The sequence below is a fragment of the Corvus brachyrhynchos genome, unplaced genomic scaffold (genome assembly GCF_000691975.1).
Source record: "Corvus brachyrhynchos isolate BGI_N302 unplaced genomic scaffold, ASM69197v1 scaffold68, whole genome shotgun sequence".
Classification (NCBI taxonomy): Eukaryota; Metazoa; Chordata; class Aves; order Passeriformes; family Corvidae; genus Corvus; species Corvus brachyrhynchos.
The window spans coordinates 1,570,525-1,576,274 of record NW_008240039.1 but is presented as its reverse complement, the minus strand read 5'-3'; positions in this window follow the sequence as shown (position 1 = coordinate 1,576,274).

Here is a 5,750-nt window from a genome sequence, read left to right as displayed (position 1 = left end):
GATCATCGAGTCCCACCATTCCCTCCGAAAAGCGTGGATGTGGTCACCCCTGTGCCACACTTTTCGGAACATTTCCAGGGATGGAGATTCCAGCACTGCCCTGGGCAGCCCCTTCCCATCCCTGAGCACCTTTTCAGCAAAAAAAAATTTCCTTAATATCTAATTTAAACCTCCTCTGGTGCAGCGTGAGGAGTTTCCCCTCATCCTTGTCCCTGTCCCATCTGCGGCTGTCCCCTCCTGTCAGGGAGTTGTGGAGAGCCAGAAAATCCCCCCCGATCCTTCTTTTCTCCACGCTGAGCCCCTTTCCCAGCTCCCTCAGGAATTCTCCAGCCCTTCCCCATTCCCATTCCCTTCCCAGCCCCTTCAGTGGTCCCACAACTGGACACAGCCCTCGAGGTGTGGCCTCAGCACGGAGGGACAATCCCAATCCCAATCCCAATCCCAATCCCAATCCCAATCCCAATCCCAATCCCAATCCCTGCCCTGCTCGCCTCAGTCCCTGCAGCCCTTCCCAGCTCGAAGGGATGGATTGTTCCTGAAAAAAAAAATAATAATAATAAAAATTCCAGCACGGGAAGCAACAAGGAAAGAGATTTGCGCAACAGGATTTCCTGGCCGGCCCCAAAATGGGGGAATTTGGTGGCTCTCCCACTTCCAGGGCTGAGTTTTCTGCCCTTTATTCAGTCGGCCCTGGGGGCTCGGGCTGTGTTCCGTCGGTGCTTTGTGAAGCTCTTCCTCACAGCCAGGAAATTCCCGGCGTAATTCCAAAGGCACGAAGGGAGCTGCAGGGAGAACAGGGAGCCTGGCAGATTTTTTGTGGATTTTAGCAAAGTCGAGAACAGAATGGCCAGCTCGGATCTGGGTCCTGGATCCCTCCATTAAAGCTGGGAGCAATTTGCTTTCAATTCTCACAGCTCAAATCTCCAGAAAAAGCCATTCCTCCTCCTAAAAAACCTCACTTTTGCATTCCCAGAGTGGTGGAGAACTTGAGCCCAGCTCGGATGCAGATCCTGGATCTCTCCATTAAAGCTGGGAGCAATTTGCTTTCAATTCTCACAGCTCAAATTCCTTTTTTTGGGGGGATCCACATGCTGGAATTCGCTGGAATTCGGGTCTGGTGCACCAGAAAATGCTCCTGGTGGGATGCATTGGGATCCCAACCCCCCCTTCCTACCTGGATATGCTCTGGGCAGTGCAAACAACCCCCAGTGTGGGGTGAAGAATATTTTGTGAAGATTCCCGTGGATCCCAACCTGGAGAGGAGGAATTCTGCCAGCAGAGGGCAAGAGGATTTGTGTTACGTAAGGAAAAAGCAGGGAGAGGAGAAGCGGGAGGGCCCGGAGCCATTCCCTGCTCAGCTCTGACATCACGGGCCCATTTCCCAAAGCCATCCCATCACCACACGGGAGGGAAGTGAGTAATTCCGAGTAATTCCGAGTGATTCCACCGGAACACGAGCGTGGGACAATCACCAGGGCAATTAAAATGTTGGGAGAGCTGGGAGCACCTCCTTCCCTCGCTGCTGGAGGGGTTTAACTGGGAAAAGGGGGCTCCAGGGAGACCTTATGGATCTCCACAATTCCCTGAAGGGAGCTCGGAGCCAGGTGGGATCAGGTTTCTTTCTGCCAAGTGCCTCAAGTTGCACCAGAGGTGCTTTAGGTTGGATATTTGGAAAAATTCCTTCACCACAGCAGTGGTCGGGGTTGGAACAGGGATGTGGTGGGGTCACCGTTCCCGGGGGGATTTAATGTGGCACTTGGGAACATGGCTTAGTGCTGGGGGAGTGATGGATTTGATTCCCTCAGTGGCCTTTTCCAGCGTGATTTCTGTGATTCCATGATCTCCTCCCTCACCAGCAGCTTTCCATGACTCCAGCTGCCTCTGGATCCCTGTTCTCCACCTGGAAACAATGGCTCTATTCTTGATCCCTGCGAAGAGCCTTCCCTTTATTTTAGGAGGAGAATTCCTTTATTTCCTGTGCCCTTTCCATCCCAACTCCAGCTGCACTTCCAGCGTCTAAAGAGCTGGAGCTCTGGGATCATTCAACATTCCCTAAACTAAATCCACTCCCTGCTTCCACAGACAATCCTGGTGGGATTTACCCTCCCCTGGAGCCACTCGTTGGTATCCCAGCTTTCCTTCCAAGCTGCTCTGGAAGCAGCACAAACATTTGGAAAGCCACCAATCCCCTGGTCCTGGGATCAGGGATCACCGGTGGTTTCCAAACCACAGCTTGCCCATTAGTCCATTCTCCTTCAGGAATAATGGGGAAAAAATTAAAAAAAAAAAAAAAAAATAGAAAAGGAGCTGAGCTTATGTCCAGGGAATGGATGTAATTCCGGCTATTTGAGCTGCTGAATCACAGGGCCTGGAGCTGCTGAGGAGTAATGGTCACATGAGGGCTGCAGTGCCAGGAAAATTGCAGTGATTATCTCATCCTGCTGCTTTCCTGGGCACTGCAGGAAACCTGGGACAGCCCTGGGTGCCAGGTGGATCCAGGGGCTGAGATTAAATCCACAGGCAGAGCTTGGCTCGGCCTGGCACCACTCAGAGGGCACCTGAGGGGCACCAATTGGTGTTTAACAGGAGCAGTTTTCCTCTGAATTTCTGCCAGGCTCGCTCAGTGGAATTCCAGGGTCTGCAGGGGCCTACAAGGAAGGCGGAGAGGGATTTTCATCAGGAATTGGAGTGGCAGGACAAGGGAATGGCTTTGGAGTGAAAAGAGGGTGTTCAGATGGGATATCGGGAAGAAATCCTTCCCTGGGAGGCTGGGGAGGCCCTGGAATGGATTTCCCCCGTCCCTGGAAGTGTCCAAGGCCAGGTTGGAGCAGCCTGGGATGGTGGAAGGTGTTGGATGGAGATGATCTTTAAGGTCCCTCTTCAATGATTTATGCCAACCCTGATGGTGTTTCCCACTCCATCCCTGTTTAAATCCTCATCCCTGTGCTCTGGGAAGTCCCAGCGGCATTTCCCAGCTGTTCCTGGGCTGGGAAAGATCCCGAGCTGTACAAGGAGATAACAGCCCTGATAAACAATTACTGAAAGGCTCCAGGCACTCTCTGAAGTGTCTCGAGATCGTCTGACAAGAACAGTTAGAGCAGGGTAAAATAAAATGTAATGGGATTAAAACCATCCCACGGCCAGCTCCTGGTTTATCTGGTGACTCACCACGGCTCTTTCCTGCCAGGACCTAACACAGGCTTTGGAATTCCGACTGGAATTTAAACAGCCCAGTCTAGCCCGGGGAACAAGGACTGCACAGCCAGCACCTGGCCGGGAGCTGGCTGCACGTGGAGCCGGGAGGAGAAAAAGGCTGGGAAACATCCCCTGCTGGAGCTGTTTACAGCCTGCAGCAGGAACTGCCCGGAGCATCAGGGCCTCTGACTCCCGGGAACGCTGCAGGGGCAAAAAGCAGCGCTCGCTGGAGGCCAGGGAATTGTTTATCAGGAAAACCCAGCCGGTGCCGGCTCCCACTTCTCCTGCAGCTGATTAGAAGCTGATAAGAGGGAGGTGTGGAGAGAGCTCAGCCGCTGAGCCGGACCCGGCTCAAACCTGGCTCAAACCCCACAGAGGTTTATGTGTGTTCTCCCTGGATTTCAGGAGCGGGGGAGCACGGATGTGGGAGCTGGTGGAAAAGAAAATCTCAATATTCTCCTGCTGCCAGCATTTAACCCTGCAGGGAATTCTCTCCCTGCTGCACCGCGGTTGGGATAGGCTGGTTCTAGCCCTATTAAAACCAGCACATCTGGATTTTTTTCCTTGAAAATCAGGGGAAAAAATCCATGAGCCTACAGCCTTGGATAGGCAAGAATCACTCTAAAGATGTTGGAATTTTGTCCTGCTCTGTCTGAGTCCAGAACATTTTGGTTCCTGACACTGCTGCCCTTCCTTAGGAACTGCTCCCTGGGGTTTCTCCCTGCACAAAATCCCTTCCAGGCTTTAGGCACAGCCTTAGGAGCAAATCCGCGCTGTAAAACAACGCCCAAAACCCGATGGAACAGGCAGCACCCCCAGACATGCTAACGGCTCAGGAAAAAGAGGAATGAGCTGGGTTTGGATGAGGGAGAGAGGGATCAGAGGAATTTCTGCTCCTTGGTGTGTTTTGCCTTTTCTTTCCACCCATCTTTACCTGGTGGCTTGAGCTTATCTCCAGAGATAAGCTGAGCTCAGTGCGCAGGGAACGAAAAGAGGGAAAGCCGAGCCAAGGAAACAGCTTCAACCTCTGGTTTTATTCCTCTGCTTCTCTCCACGCTCAGAAACGCTGGCTTGAAGTTTTTAATGGTCCTGCCCTCAAGCAGCTGTTAAAAATCTTCTTTTTCATCCCCAGCTTTCCTAATCCCCCCGTTGGAAAGGATCCATGGCTTTGAGAAGATCTCATTCCTGCACCCACACTCCTGCTTGAGGTGGGAATGGTCACTGATGGTGGGGAGGGTTTAATGATGGAAAATGTCAATGTTTGAACCAAAGTGATTCCCATCAAATGGGATCCTGCAGGAAATCCCTGGCTGGAGCCCCTGGGAGCAACCCCATCCTCACAGTTTCCATCTAAATGAATCCAGCAAGGATTAGCATGGAGAACCAAGGCTTTTCATTCCCTTTCTTCATTTTCTTTATCAATTTATGCAGGAAACGAGCCACAGGAGTCATGAAAATTCCTTGTTTTGCTCAAGGTCACATTTCTTATCCCAGCTTTCTCCTCCACCTCACCTCAGTGTTCCAGGCTCATTCCTGCAGGATTGGCAAAAAATCCATTTAGGACAAGGATTTTCCCACACCTGCAGCAGGGAATGGCTTTGGGAAGCACCCAAATAACCCAAATCCAAGGAAATCTCCCACAGTTGCTGCTCCCAATCCTTCGGGATCCACCCAATCCTGGCTGCAGCTCCTACCAGGCTCATCCCATTCCTCCAAGGGAGGGTAAAAATAAACCCAAACCTCCCACTCACTTTGGGAGCCAAGCCCTGCCCGTCATCCCGAGGAAGTGTCCAAGGCGGGGAGGGAGGGAGGGAGGGAGGAAGGGAGGGAGGAAGGGAGGAGTGTGGGGTGCCCAGTTTGCCCCAGGCTTGGAGTCACCATTCCCAGTGGGAAAACAGCCTCGGGAACACCGAAACTCAGTGGAGAAGGGGTTAAAATGTGCCTGGGTCTTGTTCAAAAATTAAATTATTGTTGTTCCACCAGGGGAAAATGGCCTCAGCTGGACCCAAGTTTGAAAATTACAATTTTTAGTTAAATATTTCCATCCTCAGTGCCCCAAAGGAATGAAAGGGCCCCAAAATGTCACCGAAATGTCACCGAAATGTCACTGAAATGTCATTAAATCCCGAGCCTGGGTGACCAAAGTGCTGCTGCAGGTGACTCAGGGAGCAGGACTCCGAAAATTCCCATTTCCATCCCTCATCCAACATCCTGCTGCCTCAGCCCTGGGAAGTGTTTGCTCCCTCATAAATAGATGGGGAGGACCCTGAGCTCCAGGGATTGTTATTCCCAGTGGGATGCAGATCTGGGAAAGTTCCATTTTCCCCTGCCCTGGGTGTTTCTTTTCCCTGGGAATCCAGCAGGAAATGATGCTCTAAAGCAGCTCCCTGTCCCTGTGGATCCCACAACCTTCATTTGAATCCTAAAAATTTTTTAATCCTAAAGATCTGGTAATTCCAACCCACTTCTCTCATTCCTTAAAGCTCCAGCTCGCTGGAGTAGATTTATGTTTTATTTATTTTGCATAAAATTTGTATTTTATTATTTTTAGCTTC